Genomic DNA, 17,633 nt, shown 5'->3' with positions numbered 1-17,633 from the left:
AACTACTCTGAGGGTAAGAAAGTTAAACTTGCTGTTGTTGAGTTTTCTGACTATGCTGCTATTTGGTGGAAAAAGCTTGCTAGGGACAGATTGCAAGAAGGACAAGCACCAGTTGCTACTTGGGCTGAGATGAAGAGGGTGATGAGGAAGAGATTTCGTGCCATCACACTTTCAAAGAGAGCTACAACAACGTCTTCAAACATTGAAGCAAGGGTCCATGTCTGTGGATGAGTACTTTAAGGCTATGGATATGGCTATGATCCAAGCTAATTGTACAGAGGAAGAAGAGGCTACAATGGCTAGGTTTTTAAATGGTTTAAATAAGGAAATAGCTGATGTAGTAGAATTACAACAATATGTAACAATAGATGAGTTAGTTGATTTGTGTGTAAAGATAGAAAATCAAAATAAAAGAAAGCAGACTAGCTCGTGGAAAGGTCGGACAAGCACCATCTCCAAGAAGCCATGGCCATATCATGAGATGAAGAGTTCTTCTAGACCTCAAGAAGACAAGGGTAAAGGTAAATTTGAGAACAAAGAGGGAGGTAAAACCTTTAACCCTAAACCTTTTACACCTTCTAGTTCTATTCAATGTCATAAATGTAAAGGAAGGGGACATATGATGCATGAATGTCCAAGTAGAAGAAACATCATTCTTAGAGAAGATGGAGGATATGAGAGTGAAAAAGGTGAGGGAGAAGAAGAGGGAGATGTGAGTGATGAAGATGATGTAGAACTACCTAATGAGGGCATGATTGGGGTAGTTAGAAGGATTATGACTATCAATTTGGCAAGCAATAGTGAAGAACAAAGGGAGAATATATTCCATACTAGGTGTGGGATAAAGGGAAAAACTTGCTCTATGATCATTGATAGTGGTAGTTGTGCTAATGTGGTGAGTTCATACTTTGTGGAAAAATTGGGACTTGCATGCATGAAACACCCTACTCCATATAGACTCCAATGGTTAAATGATAGTGGTGAACTAAAGGTAAACAAACAGTGCATGATTTCATTTAATGTTGGTAGATATGAGGATGATATTCTTTGTGACATAATACCTATGCAAGCTTGTCATATCTTACTGGGTCGTCCTTGGCAGTATGACAGGAATGTTTTTCATGATGGAAGAAAGAATAGATATTCTCTTGAACTAAATGGCAGGAAATTTACTCTTGCACCTTTATCTCCTTCTCAAGTGTTTGAAGATCAAAAGAGATTAAGAGAAACAATGGGAAAACCAAGGGGAGAGATAAAAAGTGAGCTTGAGGAAAAAGAAAAGAAAGAAGGCCAAGAATTAGAAAAAAAGAGAGATGGCCGAGAGAAAGAGAGAGAGGGCAGCAATTTGAGAGAAGAGATAAAAAAGGGTTTGAATGAAAAAATAGACAGTCTTGGTGAGAGGAAAGAGGTTAAGGAAAGAAAAAAAGAGAGTTTTTATATAAAAACCAAAGAGTGTTTAAATGCAAGAAAAGAGGGGCTGCCCATAATACTACTTACTTACAAAGAGACTTTGATTAATTCTGAGTTGCTAACTTCTTCTTTGCCAAGTAGTATTTCTTCTCTTTTGCAGGATTTTGAAGATGTCTTTCCAGAAGATATTCCTAATGGATTGCCACCTTTACGTGGCATTGAGCATCAAATTGATTTTGTACCTGGATCACAAATCCCAAATAGGCCAGCCTATAGGAGTAATCCAGAAGAGACAAAAGAACTTCAAAGGCAAGTTGAGGAGTTGCTTGAGAAAGGTTTTGTGAGAGAGAGCATGAGCCCTTGCTCGGTTCCCGTCCTATTGGTACCAAAAAAGGATGGAACTTGGAGGATGTGCGTGGATTGTAGAGCAATCAACAAGATTACGGTAAAGTATCGCCACCCTATTCCTCGTCTTGATGACATGTTGGATCAATTACATGGATCCAAAATCTTTTCTAAAATTGATCTAAAAAGTGGTTACCATCAGATTCGAATGAATCCTGGAGATGAATGGAAAACTGCTTTTAAGACCAAATATGGGCTTTATGAGTGGTTAGTTATGCCTTTCGGCTTGACTAATGCACCTAGCACTTTCATGAGATTAATGAATCATGTTTTTAAGGATTTTCATGGAAAATTTGTTGTGGTGTACTTCGATGATATCTTGGTCTTTTCTAACACTTTAGAAGAGCATGTAGAACACCTAAAACAAGTTTTTGAAGTTCTTAGAAAGCAATTTTTATTTGCTAATCTTAAAAAGTGTACTTTTTATGTGGATCGTGTGATTTTCTTGGGTTTTGTAGTTAGTTCTAAAGGAGTTGAGGTTGATGAAGAGAAAATCAAAGCAATAAAAGAATGGCCTAAACCTAAGAGTGTAACTGAAGTTAGGAGTTTTCATGGACTTGCTAGTTTTTATAGGAGGTTTGTGAGAGACTTTAGTACCATTGCTTCTCCTTTAACTGAAGTTATTAAAAAGGATAAGATTTTTAAATGGGGAAAAGAACAAGATGATGCTTTTAACTTGTTGAAAGAAAAGTTGTGTTCTGCTCCATTTTTACAATTGCCTGATTTTTCTAAATCTTTTGAAATTGAATGTGATGCTTCAGGCAAAGGAATATGTGTTGTTTTGATGCAAGATTCTAAACCTATTTCCTACTTTAGTGAAAAGTTGAGTGGAGCCACATTGAACTATTCCACTTATGACAAAGAGCTATATGCTTTGGTAAGGGCTTTAGCCACATGACAACATTACTTGTGGCCAAGAGAGTTTGTCATTAAAACTGATCATGAATCCTTGAAATACTTGAAGAGTCAAGGTAAGCTTAGTAGAAGGCATGCTAAGTGGGTTGAATTCATTGAAACGTTTCCTTATGTAATTTCTTACAAACAAGGGAAAGAAAATGTTGTTGCTGATGCACTTTCAAGGAGGTATGTCTTAGTTTCTACCCTGACTTCTAAATTAATGGGTTTTGATCAAATCAAGGGACTTTATGCTAATGATGTTGATTTTGGCAAAATTTTTGCAGATTGTAAGTTGAGTCCTTTTGAGAGGTTTAACCTCCAAGATGGCTTTCTCTTTAAGGAAAATAAGTTGTGTATTCCTAATTGCTCTTTACGTGAAGTATTTGTAAGGGAAGCACATTGTGGAGGGCTTATGGGACACTTTGGAGTCCCAAAGACACTAGACATACTGGCCGAAAATTTCTTTTGGCCTGGAATGAGAAAAGATGTTGAAAGAATGTGCGCACAGTGTTTGGAATGTAAACAAGCTAAATCTAAAGTGTTACCACATGGTCTTTACACGCCATTACCTGTTCCTACTTCGCCTTGGATTGATATTTCCATGGATTTTGTGTTAGGTTTGCCTAGAACAAGATATGGTAAGGATAGTATATTTGTTGTGGTAGATAGGTTCTCCAAAATGGCTCATTTTATTCCTTGTTTAAAGACTAATGATGCCTCACATGTTGCTGATCTTTTTGTAAAAGAGGTTGTCAAATTTCATGGTATACCTAGAACTATTGTTAGTGATAGGGATGCTAAGTTTTTGAGCCACTTTTGGCGTGTGTTTTGGGGGAAGTTAGGTACTAAATTGTTGTTTTCTACTTCTTGTCACCCACAAACTGATGGACAAACTGAAGTAGTTAATAGAACCTTAGGAAACATGTTGAGGGCTGTTTTGAAAGGTAAATTAACTTCATGGGAAGATCACTTACCTATGATTGAATTTGCTTACAATAGAACAATCCATTCTTCTACAGGTATGTCTCCTTTTGAGGTTGTTTATGGTTTTAATCCCTTCACTCCCCTTGATTTATTACCATTACAAACTAATGATATTGCTAATCTTGATGGTAGGACAAAGGCTGAGATGATGAAAAAAATTCATGAACAAACAAGGCTTGCAATTGAGAAGAAAAATGAGCAAACTGCCTTGAGAAAGAATAAGGGAAGAAAGCAAGTTATTTTTAAACCTGGAGATTTAGTTTGGGTTCACTTTAGAAAGGAGAGATTTCCTTCCAAAAGGAAGTCAAAGTTGCATCCTAGAGGAGATGGCCCATTTCAAGTCCTTGAAAGGATTGGAGACAATGCTTACAAGTTGGACCTTCCTGGTGAGTTCCAAGTAAGTGCCACATTTAATGTTGCTGACTTATCTTTGTTTCACTTAATTTTGATGGCTTTTGTTACCCCTTAGGAGCCACCTACCTAAGTTTGATGGCTATTGTGACCCCTAGCAGCCCCCTACCTAATTTAGATGACTTTTTAGCAACCCCCTACATTATTTTAAGTGCTTTTAACTCCTATAAATAAGGAGTTCTTCTCATTCATAAGACACAACATTTATTGATTAAGTATATCATACTTTGAGAGTTCTTTTGAACCTTTGTTACTTGTGCTTTGAGATTTATCTTTCAACCTTTACTAGTTCTTAGTTCAAGGTAGTAAGATTACTTCTCTTTTATGATATCTTTGATTCCTTTGTGGTATTCTTAGAAGGCGATTAATACTAGTTATTAATTGTTGTCTCAAGTTACTCGTAAAGTGGTCAAGATCCGAATCTATTGTTTTGATTTGCTTTTTAAGTAAAGGCGTTTGATTTCTTCCATAAATCAAGACGTTGTTACTTTGATCTTGTCAAGGCTATAGAACTTGCGTTCTTGGAAGTTCTTGGAATTCTTTCCTTGAATTCTTCCCATATCCTTTATTTTCATCTCTTTAATTCTAGTTGTTCAATTCCTTGTTGTTATTGCTTCCGCATTTACTTCTCAAATTCTTACTCTAATTTGGATTCCCGACCTAGTTGTTATCACATACTCATGTCATTCTAATTATATGTCTATCAAGAATAATTTGTATGGCCGCGGTGGGGCAGAGCCACCTTTTGCTAAGGGCAATCAATTGACCAGATATAGTGCATTTATCAGTTTGATATAAGCATGAGGTAATTTCTCCTAATTTTCTGGACATTAAATTCAATGATTGTTATTTTTCGGTGTGATTTGAGGGGAAATGAGTAACGGAAATATCTTCTACATTGAGACAATATTGAAGCATTTGGGAATAATGGATTGCTTCTCGGAGATTTATTCTAACCCAGGATATGTTGATGCGGAAGGAAAACTTAGAATTCAACCTTACCATGATTTTCACACTTGCCCTTATGGCTGCAGTCTTTGCCCTCCCAACATGTGTAAGGTAAGACACAACTATCACGACCCCAAATGCCCGATCGTGATGGCACCTATCACATTATTAAGCAAGTCAACCCAAACCATTAACCACAATAAATTTCTTTTATAAAACCATTTTTTAGCACTGATTAAATCTCAAAATTTTCATATGAAATGTATAAAACAACTGAAATGTGCAGAAGCATTACAGAAAATAGACTAACACAGCCTAACTATCTGGTGTCACGAGTCTAGAGCCTCTAAATACACAAATCCGACTGTCTAATACATAACTAGTCTAAAATACAGAAAGAAAATAAGATATAAAGGAGGAAAGCAGGGCTGCGAACGCCATGCAACTACCTTGCAATCTCTGGCAAACTCCGACAATGCTGAGGACCCTCACTCTGCCGCTCGGGCACCTGGATCTGCACACAAGGTGCAGGGAGTAATGTGAGTACACCAACTCAGTAAGTAACTAAAGTAAATAAGGTCTGAAATCAGTAACGAGCAATTAAAAATCATATAAAAGAGTAAACAACAGAATATCAAGTCAACTCTATAGTTTCAAAACAGTTTCTTCATAAAGCTTCAGTTTCAATTGAATTACTTTGAAATCATTTACTTAGCAGTTTTCAACAGAGGTTCATTATAAAAAAAGGGTGAAATAGCAAAAATATCATAAATGGGCGAGGTATCACTCATAAATATAGCCTATTAGGCAAGCCTCTCAGTCACTCGTGGCTCAACTCTTGTCACTCAGTACTTACACTTAACACTCAGGCTCAATAACACCTCATAATAGTAATAATCATAATAACCGCTGCGGCATGTAGCGTGATCCATAGTTTATAATTAACTACGCTCATTGAGGTGTACAGACTCCGGAAGGGATCCTACAGCCCAAACGTCATATCGCTGCGGCGCGCAGCCCGATCCATATAAGCATCGCTGCGGCGTGCAGCCCGATCCATAATAGATACATGTAATATTGCTGCGGCGTGCAGCCTGATCCGTAATATTTACAATCCTCACCATTAGGTCCTCAACCTCTCTTAGTCATTAACCTCACAGCCACTCAGGCATAACAGAGAATTCAGGGAACTCAATCCAAACAGTTCTCACATTTAAGGAGTAGTGTGATAAAACCAGTTTTAAAGATTAAACGGGTAAAACATGACTGGGGATATGCTTTCAAACAAATAGAGTGAGGAAAAAAAAAGTAAAAATGCCCCTAAGGGTCTTAACAGGTCGGCACAAGGCCCCAAACATGGCGTACAACCCATAATACAGTATAAATGTCTAAAATATGAGATATCATAAGATTTCAAATCAAATATGCGGCTTAATAGTCGCTACGGGATGGACCAAGTAACAATCCCTACCGGTGCATGCCACACGCTCGTCACGTAGCATGTGCGTCACCTCATTTATCAAAACAATTCGCAATACCGAGGTTTTGTACCCTCAGTTCCAGATTTACAATGGTTACTTACCTCAAACCGGATGAAATACTACTCCGCAATGCCTTTGCCTCTCGCCTCGGCCTCAAATCGCGCCGAATCTACCCAAAATCAGAATCATAACATTAGAATATGCTATGGGAATGAAGTCCAAACGAAAATAATCAAATTATATCAAAAGTACGAAATTGGTCCAACCCGACCCCCGGGCCCACATCTCGAATTTCGATAAATATTACATCAATGGAATCCTTATCCTCCCACGAGTTCATACATACCAAAACACCAAAATCTGACCAGAAATGGCCCCTCAAATCCCTAGATTAAAGTCTCAAGTTTCCAAGCCCTAACTCCCCAATTTTGGCTTCAAATTCCCCAAATTTCATGTTTAATTAGGTAGAAATCACAATAGGATCGAGTATTAAGTCCAAAATGCTTATCTCCAACAAGTTCTCTTTGATTCCCTCTTCAATCTCTCTCAAAAAGCTCCAAAACCGAATAAAAAATGGTGAACTTAGGCCAAAACTCGCGAAAATGACCTTTTAAACATTCTGCCCAGCGATCAGAAGTCTTTCTTCGCGAACGCGGTCAAAGCCTCGCGTTTGCAAAGCACAAAAATACCATTAAACAAAATTCTCTTACGCGAACGCGACCACCCCATCGCGAACGCGATGCCTCAGCATCTCAAACCATCGCGAATGCGTCAGACATCTCGCAAACGCGATGCTTCTTATTCCAACCTTTCGCGAATGCAGGACTTCCCTCGCGAACACGAAGGCCAAATCTCGAGCCTCCCATCCTAACCCTTCGCGAACGTGAAGAACAATTTGTTTACAACACTACAACAAATTTCTGCAATTTCCTTTAACTTGAAATGGTCCGTTTAACCACCCAAAACTCACTCGAGGCCCTCGGGACCTCAACCAAACCTGCCAACATATCCCATAACCTCATTCAAACTTGTTCCAACCTTCAGAATGCCCAAAACAACATCAAAACACCAAAATCACATCGGATTCAAGCCTAAGAATTCCAAAAACTTCTAAATTCCACTTTCGATCAAAAAGTCTATCAAACCACGTCCGAATGACCTGGAATTTTGAAAACACATCCCAAATGACACAACAGACCTATTGTAACTCTCAGAATTCCATTCCGACCCCTATATCAAAATCTAACCTATCAACCAGAAAACGCCAAAATTCCAATTTCGCTAATTTAAGCCTAAATCTACTCTGGACCTCCAAAATACATTTCGATCACGCTACTAAGTCCCAAATCACCTCCCGAAACTATCCGAACCGACGAAACTCATATCCGAGTCCTTCAACACATAAGTCAACATCCAGTTGACTTTTCCAACTTAAGCTTACTCAAAAGAGACTAAGTGTCTCAAACCTTACCAAGACCTCTCCGAACCCGAACCAATCAACCCAATAACATATAATACAACTGAACAAAATAATAAGAAGCAAAAATGGGTAAACGGAGTGGTAATTCATGAAACGACCGACCGGGTCGTTACATCCTCCCCCTCTTAAATAAACGTTTGTTCTCAAACGAGTCAACAAATGTACCTGAAGCCTCAAATATGTGAGGATATCTGCTCCGCATCTCCCACTCGGTCTCCCAGGTAGCCTCCTCCACGAGCCGACCTCTCCACTGCATTTTCACTGAAGCTATATCCTTTGACCTCAACTTTCGAACCTGACACTCCAAAATGGCTACTGGCTTCACATCATAGGTCAAATCATCATCCAACTAAACCATGATGAAATCCAAAACATGAGACAGATCGCCAATACACTTTCGGAGCATAGAAACATGAAATACCGGATGTACACTCGATAAACTAGGCGGTAAAGAAAGCTCATAAGCCACCTCCCCAATCCTCTGAAGTACCTCAAACAGCTCAATGAACCGAGGACTCAATTTACCCTTCTTCCCAAATCTCATAACACCCTTCATGGGTGAAACCTTCAACAGAACCTTCTTACCAACCATGTAGAATACATCCTGAACCTTCCGAAATCAATGACACAAGCACGCAACATGTCCTCCAATATCTAAATAGTACGCTCGGACTACCCGTTCGTCTGAGGGTGAAAAGTTGTGCTCAACTCAACTTGAGTACCCAACTCTCGCTGCACAGACCTCCAAAACTGTAAAGTAAACTGAGTGCCCCTATCTGAAATGATGGAAACTTGGACACCATGCAAACGAACAATTCCCGGATATGGATCTATACCAACCGATCTGAAGAATAGGTAGTACACACAAGAATAAAGTTCACAGACTTGGTCAGCCGATCCACAATCACCCGAACTGCATCGAACTTCTTCAAAGTCCGTGGGTGCCTAACTACAAAGTCCATGGTGATCCGCTCCCACTTCCACTCTAGAATATCCATCTGCTAAAGCAAGCCACCCGGTCTCTGATGCTCATATTTTACCTGCTGACAATTGAGACACCGAGCCACAAATCTCACTATGTCTTTCTTCATTCTCTTCCACCAATAATGCTGTCTCAGATCCTGATACATCTTCGTGGCACTCGGATGAATGGAATACCGCGAGCTATGGGCCTCCTCCAGAATCAACTTCCGAAGCCCATCTACATTGGGCACACATATCCGGCCATGCATCCTTAATACTCCATCACCACTAATTGTCATATCTCTGGCATCGTAGTGTTGAACTCTGTCCTTAAGGACAAGCAAATGAGGATCATCATATTGGCGCTCTCTAATGCGATCCATATAAGGAAGACCGAGAGATCACACAAGCCAATACCCGACTGGGCTCCGAAATATCTAACCTCACGAACCGATTGGCCAAGGCCTAGACATACACTGTAAGAGGTCTCTCCCTAACTGGAATATATGCCAAACTCCCCATACTCACTTCCTTTTGGCTCAAAGCATCGACCACCACACTGGCCTTCCCCGGACGGTACAAAATAGTAATATCATAATCCTTTAGCAACTCCAACCATCTCCGCCGCCTCAAATTGAGATCCTTCTGTTTGAACAAGTGCTGGAGGCTACGATGATCAGTAAACACCTCACACGACATACTATACAGATAATGCCTCCAAATCTTCAACCCGTGAGTTATGGAAGCCAACTCTAAATCATGAACAGGGTAGTTCTTCTCATGGGGCTTCAACTGACGAGAATCATAAGCAATAACTCTACCCTCGTGCATCAATACACACCCAATACCAACTCTCGAAGCATCGCAATACACGGTATATGAGCCTGAAGCTGATGGCAACACTAACACTGGAGCTATGGTCAAAGCAGTCTTGAGCTTCTGAAAGCTCTCCTCGCACTCATCCGACCGCCTGAATAAAGCACCCTTATAAGTTAACTTGGTCAAGGGCGATGCGATAGATGAAAAACCCTGAACAAACCGGTGATAATAGCCCGCCAAACCAAGAAAGTTGCGAATCTTTGTGGCTGAGGACGGTTTGGTCCAACTCTAAACCGCCTCTATCTTCTTCAGATCAACCTAAATACCCTCGCTAGACACCACATGCCCTAAGAAAGCCACTGAACTGAGCCAAAACTCACACTTAGGGAACTTTGCATAAAGCTTCTCCTCCTTCAATCTCTGCAACACAACTCTCAAATGCTTCGCGTGCTCCTCCTGACTACGCGAATACACCAGAATATCATCAATGAAAACTATGACAAATGAGTCAAGATAGGGCCGAAACATGCTGTTCATCAAATGCATGAACACTACTGGGGCATGGTCAGCCCAAAAGACATCACCAAGAACTTATAATGACCATATCAGGTCCTAAAAGTCGTCTTAAGAATATCCGAGTCCCTGATATTCACCTGGTGATAACCTGAACGGAGATCAATCATGGAGAACACTCTCGCTCAATAAAGTTGGTCAAATAAATCATCAATGCGAGGCAGAGGATACTTGTTCTTAATTGTTACTTTGTTCAACTGCCTATAATCAATGCACATCCTTATAGTGCCATCCTTCTTCTTCACAAACAAAACAGGCGCAACCCAAGGTAACACACTAGGCAAAATGAACCTTTTATTAAGGAGTTCCTGAAGTTGCTCCTTTAACTTCTTCAACTCCGCTGGTGCCACACGATATGGCAGAATAGAAATGGGCTGAGTGCCCGACACCAGATCAATACGGAATTCGATATCCCTGTCCAGTGGCATGCCTGACAAGTTTGCAGGAAATACATCGGGAAAAAACCTCACAACTAAAACAGAATCAATATTGGGAGTCTCTACACCGACATCCCTCATAAAGGCTAAGTATGAAAGATAACCCTTTCCAACCATCTGCTGGTCCTTCAAAAATGAAATCACCCTGCTGGGGACAAAATCAGTAGAACCTCGCCACTCAATCTGTAGCACACCCAGTATAGCCAATGTCACTATCTTAGCATGACAGTCCAAAATAGCACGACACGAAGATAGCCAATCCATGCCTAATATAACATCGAAGTCTACCTTACACAACAATAATAAATCCACTCGGGTCTCCAGACCCCCAATAGTCACCACACAGGACTGGTACATATGGTCTACAATAACAATATCGCCCACCGGAGTAGATACACGAACATGTAAAATAAGAGACTCACGAGGCATGTCCAAATAACGAGTAAAGTACGATGACACATAAGAAAAAGTGGAACATGGATCAAATAACACAGAGGCATCTCTGTGGCCGACCGAGACAATACCTGTAATGACAGCATCATAAGCAATAGCATCGGGTCTAGCTGGAAGTGCATAGAAATGGGCCTGACCGCCACCTGATCGACCTCCCCCTCTAGGGCGACCCCTAACTGACTGACCCCCAGATAACTAGGGATTATGATGCGTTTTGCACTCCTTCTTGCTAAAGTTTTTTTTAGAAATGTGTACAAGATAGTCCCAAAGGCTCACAAGTTGTACTTGATTGCAGGGTTTGATCAACAAGGTGACGAAGTGTCTAAAACCAGCTCAAAAAGGAGTGAAACATGCACAAGTACCAAGACTAAGGCCAAGCTCAGTCAAACAGGGCCAGTGCGGCCGCATACCATTTTGTGCGGTCCGCAAAGATAAAGATCAGAGAGTATGCTTTTCCGGCAGCCAGGCAATACGGTCGCAAAGGATTTTGTGTGGACCGCATTGACTTCATTGCGGACGCACTTGATTTTGTGCGGTTCGTAAAGCTCAAGTTCAGAGAGGTGACACTTTGGAGGAACCTGGACAATGGGTCCGCGGTCCATTCTGTGCGGATCACAGTAGAAGCCACCGCGGCCGCGATGCATTTTGTGCGGTCTGCGGTGGCCAACTTCAGATAGCAGATTAGTCAAGCCAAGGGACTTAGTGCGGCCGCACTCGATTTTGTGCGGTCCACACTAGCCCCAACGGGGTATTTTTGTCTAGAATTTTCAGTCAAGTATAAATAGTTTCTTTTCCCATTTTTAGGTCATCAGATAGATTTTGGGACAGAGCTGCGCTCGTGAACTCCTCCCTTTTACCATTTTGAGTAATTTTAGCTTAGTTTCAACATTGAATCTTTAAGTTTTATCTAGTAATTAATTATTATGGGGTTTTCTTCATCTATTTCTTTATTTTCTTCTATAATTATGAGTAGCTAGACCCATTAGCTGGGGTTGTGGCTCAACCCTAGTGTGGGTAATTGATGGGTCTTGTATTTTGATACTTGATTGTCTATGCGTGTTTGATTTTTGGCTAATTTAGGGTTTTAATGTTGAATTAGTGGTTGTAAACACTAGTTTATGTCTAGTAGATTTTGGCTCTTCTTGAGAAAGAGAGCCTAAGTCCATGAAATTGGTCCAACAAGTAATTTGGGCGTATTCAAGAGATAGATGGCCCTAATTAAAGGATTACACCTAGAGATAATAATACTCGAATGGAACGTCACTTGCTTGCACAAATTTGCATACCCAATTGGTCTTGAGAAAGTCAACTCGGAAAAAATCACTCAAACTACCGAGAGGTATAGAGTGAGTAGAATCGTGCAATGGTTATATCATACTCCCCAAATGTGACAATCTAGCCTTGGACTCAAGAATCCGTCAATCACCCACCTAGGAGAAAGTCACTACTATAGTGCCTTTTATCTATTTGATCAACTCTCAATAGTTTAATATTAGCTTTACTTAGCCTAATTTATCGTCTTAGTAATATAAAATTAGAAGTAAAACCAAAATAAACAATGTCTAGCTCCCTATGGAAATCGATCCCGACCTTCTCAGGTAAAAGCTGTTTTGACCTATCTTGCTACTTCATAGTAGTACAGGGTTGGCCTCGATCAATTTTTGGTACCATTGCCGGGGAGCTAACGGTTTTGGCTATCTATCTAATTAGTTTTGTGTATTGTTCTTCTTTCCTTCTGTGTTACTAATTTGTGTGTGTCACAGCTTTAGGTACTAAATGGCAGCAAACAACGCACCTCTTGGAGATATTCCGCTGGGGGAGGAGGTAGATGACAATATTGATGATGAGGTCCCTGTGGTACCTCAAGCTCAAAAGAGAGGCCGACAGGCCAATGAAAATATTCCAGACTCTCCCCCGCCACCTCCAAGAGTGGCTCCTCGAGTGCTTCCAAACTAAATCTATGCAAGTGCAATTGTCCCACCCTGGATCCGGACGGGCAATTTCCAAATTACCAATATGATGCTGACATTGCTGGAGCAGCGTGGGTATTTTATGGGCACTGCCAATCAAAATGCTTACAAATATCTCAAGGGGTTCGTGGATACCTGTTGGGGGAGCAAGCAAACTAATGTGTCCGAGGATGCACTTCGGTTGAGACTCTTCCCATTTTCACTAAGAGGGAAGGCATTGGATTGGCTTGAGTGACTTCCCAACCATTGCATCACTACTTGGGATACGTTGGCAGACAAGTTCATTGCAAAAGTTTTCTCACCTGGGCATATGGCAGCATTGAGAGATGAGATCTTGGCTTTCAAGCAGGAGCCCACTGAACCTTTGCATGAGATTTGAGAGCGCTATAGAAAAATGGTAAAGAAATACCCCAACAATGATATGAGTGAGGCTATGATCCAACAGACTTTCTACTGGGGCATTAATACAACAAACCAGTGCATAGTGAACCAACTTGCTGGGGGAAACTTCATGAAGCTGTCTTATGATGAGCCTTGTGACATTCTTGACGAGATGGCTGACACTTCTTCTGCTTGGCAAAGTAGAGCCAATGTGCCCCAAGGTGACCCACGGTCACTCATTTGCACAAGGAGTTTCATGATCATGGGCATGCTATAGCTGAGTTGACAACTACAATGAACCAACTAGCAAAGACACAATTGCAACAAGTTTAAAATCCTTTCCAAGTGAATGCTATGGAGGGTGTCAACATGCTAGTCAACAAAAGAAGACAAAGGGGTCAACAGAACCAAGGGAATTTGGAGCAATTTGACAATGATTGTGGTGGATTCCAAGATAATAGTTATGATGGGCAGAATAAAGAGGTGCAATACGTAAACAATTATCAAGGCCAAAGGGGCAATTATTCCAACCAACAACAATGGAGACCCTAAGGCAATTGGGGCACTCGACAACAACAAGGCAATGGTAATTGGGGAAACAACAACCAAAATTCCAATTGGGGCAATTAGAACAATAATCAGAACAATCAGGGTAATAGGAATGGTAACAACAACAACTGGGGTGGTAACAACAATCAAAGTGGGTGGAATAATAGCAATTAAGGAAACCGGGGGCAAGGATTTCAAAGGCCCCCAATGTACCAACAACCAAACAATCCGCCCCCATTTCCATCCCTAGGTCCTAGTTCTTATAAACCTGATATGGGGAGAATTGAAATGATGTTCGAATAGATGATGAAGAAGAATGCGTATTCTGATGCTCAGTTGTCTTCCCACAATACTTCAATTAGGAATTTGGAGGTTCAGTTAGGCCAAATCTCACAGTCCTTGAATACTCACCCTAAGGGGATTTACCAAGTGATATGGTAGTAAATCCAAAGGGTGGGAACAATCATGTTATAACGGTAACTACAAGCAGTGGATGAGGCGGTGATGTGCATGCCTCCAAACAAAAGCAAATTTTGGGTGATGATGTTGAGTTTCAAGAAGATGAAGTTCCTTTGGTGATTGAAAATGTGATTGACGAGAATGTGAATGAATAAGTATGATTGATATTCAAGATGCCGAGGTGGAACTCAAAATAACGTGAACCCGTCTGGGGAACACGTAATAGACATGCCAGAGCCGGTTGTGCCTAAAGCCAAGGCTCCTTTGCCAAGTCCACCTCTGCCTTATCCTCAAAGGCATGCGAAGCAGTAAAATGAGAATCAGTTTAAAAAGTTCATTGATATGATGAAGAGCTTATCCATTAATGTGCCTTTGGTGGAGGCTCTTGAACAAATGCCGGGTTGTGCTAAATTTATGAAAGACTTGGTGACAAAGAAACGATCTATGGATTGTGAAACTATAAAGATAACCTACCAAGTTGGTGCAATAGTGCACTCAATGGCCCCAAAGCTTGAAGATCCCAGTGCTTTCACCATTCCTTGCACCATTGGGAGTGCGGACTTTGCTAAGGGTCTATGTGACTTGGGGGAAAGTATCAACTTGATGTCCTACTCAGTTTTTAAGACTTTGGGTATTGGGCAACCGAGGCCGACTTTCATGAGATTGCGAATGGCAGATAGAACGATGAAGAGACCATTGGGTATTATTGATGATGTGCTTTTCCGGGTGGACAAATTTATCTGGCGAGTTGATTTTGTGATCTTGGATTGTGAGGTGGATTATGAAGTTCCAATCATATTGGGGAGACCTTTCCTTGCTACTGGGAAGGCCTTAGTTGATGTGGAAGCAAGGGAACTCACCTTCTGGGTGGGTGATGAAAAAGTGGTCTTTCATGTGTGCAAGTCAATGAAGAAGCCCAACAGTTCCGAGGTGTGATCTTTTGTGGACCTTGTCACGGTAGTGATAGTTGATGACACCAATGCAATGATCAATGTGGAGGACCCACTAGAAGCCATATTATTGAATCTTGATGTCAATGATGATGAAGGCCGAGTGGAGTGTGTGAATGCTTTACATGGGATGGGCTTTTACTCTTATCCAAAAAACTATCTTTGGACCTTGAGAATAGGAAGACTCCACCAACAAAACCTTCAATTGAGGATCCTCCGGTGTTGGAGTTGAAGCCGTTGCCTCCACACCTCAGGTATGAGTTTTTAGGCCCTAGTTCTACTTTTCTAGTTATTCTTTCCTCTTGTCTTACTAACATGCAGGTTGATGCCACATTGGCGGTGCTTCAAAAGCGGAAAAAGGCAATAGGATGGACTTTAGCTGATATTCAAGGGATAAGCCCAGCATTTTGTATGCACAAGATTATTCTGGAAGATGATGCAAAGCCCTTCTTGGAACATCAAAGGAGGTTGAACGAGGCAATACAAGAAGTTGTGAAAAAGGCGGTGATCAAGTGGTTGGATGCCGGGGTTATGTACCCCATCTCTGATAGCTCTTGGACTTCGCTGGTGCAATGTGTACCGAAGAAGGGTGGCATAACCGTGGTTGCAAATTCACAAAATGAGTTAATTTCTACCAGACCGTCACCAGTTGGAGGGTATGCATGGACTACCGCAAGTTGAATAAAGTAACTCGCAAGGATCACTTTCCATTGCCTTTTATTAGATGTTAGACCGACTTGCTGGGCGTGCCTTCTACTGTTTCTTGGATAGGTATTCTGGGTACAACCAAATCTTGATTGCACCGGAAGACCAGGAGAAGACCACATTCACTTATCCATATAGCACCTTTGCCTTTTCTCGGATGCCTTTTGGGTTGTGTAATGCACTGACTATATTTCAGCGGTGTATGATGGCCATTTTCACCGATATGGTGTTCATGGACAACTTTAGTGTTGTGGTGATTCATTTGATGAGTGTTTGAAAAATTTTGATAGTGTTTTGGCCCGTTGTGAAGAAACCAATCTTGTTCTTAATTGGGAGAAATGCCACTTCATGGTGGAAGAGGGCATAGTTCTTGGGCATAAAATTTTAATGCATGGTATTGAGGTAGACAAAACAAAAATTGATGTGATTTCAAGGCTCCCTCCCCTACCTCTGTCAAGGAAGTTAGAAGTTTTCTTGGGCATGCGGGGTTCTACCGGAGATTTATCAAAGACTTTTCAAAGGTAGTGAACCCCTTATGCAAGCTATTGGAAAAGGATGCCAAGTTTGTGTTTGATGAGAGATGTATGCAAGCCTTTGAACTTCTCAAGCATAAGTTAACCACCACTCTTATCATTACCGCACCTAATTGGAGCTTGCCCTTTGAGCTCATGTGTGAAGCAAGCGATGTTGCGGTTGGGGCGGTTTTGGGCCAAAGAGTGAACAAAATGTTTCATCCGATGTACTATGCGATCAAGACAATGAATGATGCTCAAGTGAACTACACGGTTACCGAGAAAGAACTTTTAGCTATTGTGTTCGCAATGGAGAAATTTCAGCCGTAACTTATGGGTGCCAAGGTCATAGTCCATACCGATCATGCCGCACTCCGGTACTTGACGACGAAGAAGGATTCCAAAGCTAGACTAATGCGATGGGTCTTGTTACTTCAAGAGTTTGATTTGGAGATTGTGTACCGGAAGGGTAGTGAAAACCAAATGGCCGATCACTTGCCCCGCTTGGAGGAGGAGGGGAGGGTCTATGATGGCCTAGAGATCAATGATTCATTTCCCGACGAACAACTCATTTCCGTGTCGGTGAATGGTATGCCATGGTTTGTGGACGTTGCTAATTTACTTGTGACTGGTATAATCCCATGTGAGCTCTCTTATAACCAAAGGAAGAAGCTCAAACGGGATAGTTTGGATTTCTATTGGGATGAGCCGTAATTGTTCAAGATTTACACGGATGATGTGATCCGAAGGTGTGTCCGGAAGGAAGAGCAATTGAGTATCTTGGAGGCTTGTCATTCCTCTCCCTATGGTGGTCATCATGGCAAGGCGAGGACGGCTTCCAAAGTT

General features: G+C 41.2%; 1 pseudogene; it reads left to right on the top strand.

Moving 5' to 3' along the window:
• The first annotated feature begins 4,980 nt into the window (after positions 1 to 4,980).
• The window catches only part of LOC104217088 (inorganic pyrophosphatase 1-like), a 65,316-nt pseudogene continuing 52,663 nt past the window's right edge, over positions 4,981 to 17,633 (top strand).

Source organism: Nicotiana sylvestris, chromosome 3 (assembly GCF_000393655.2).
Source record: "Nicotiana sylvestris chromosome 3, ASM39365v2, whole genome shotgun sequence".
Classification (NCBI taxonomy): domain Eukaryota; kingdom Viridiplantae; phylum Streptophyta; class Magnoliopsida; order Solanales; family Solanaceae; genus Nicotiana; species Nicotiana sylvestris.
This window is presented reverse-complemented; position numbering and strand designations above follow the sequence as displayed.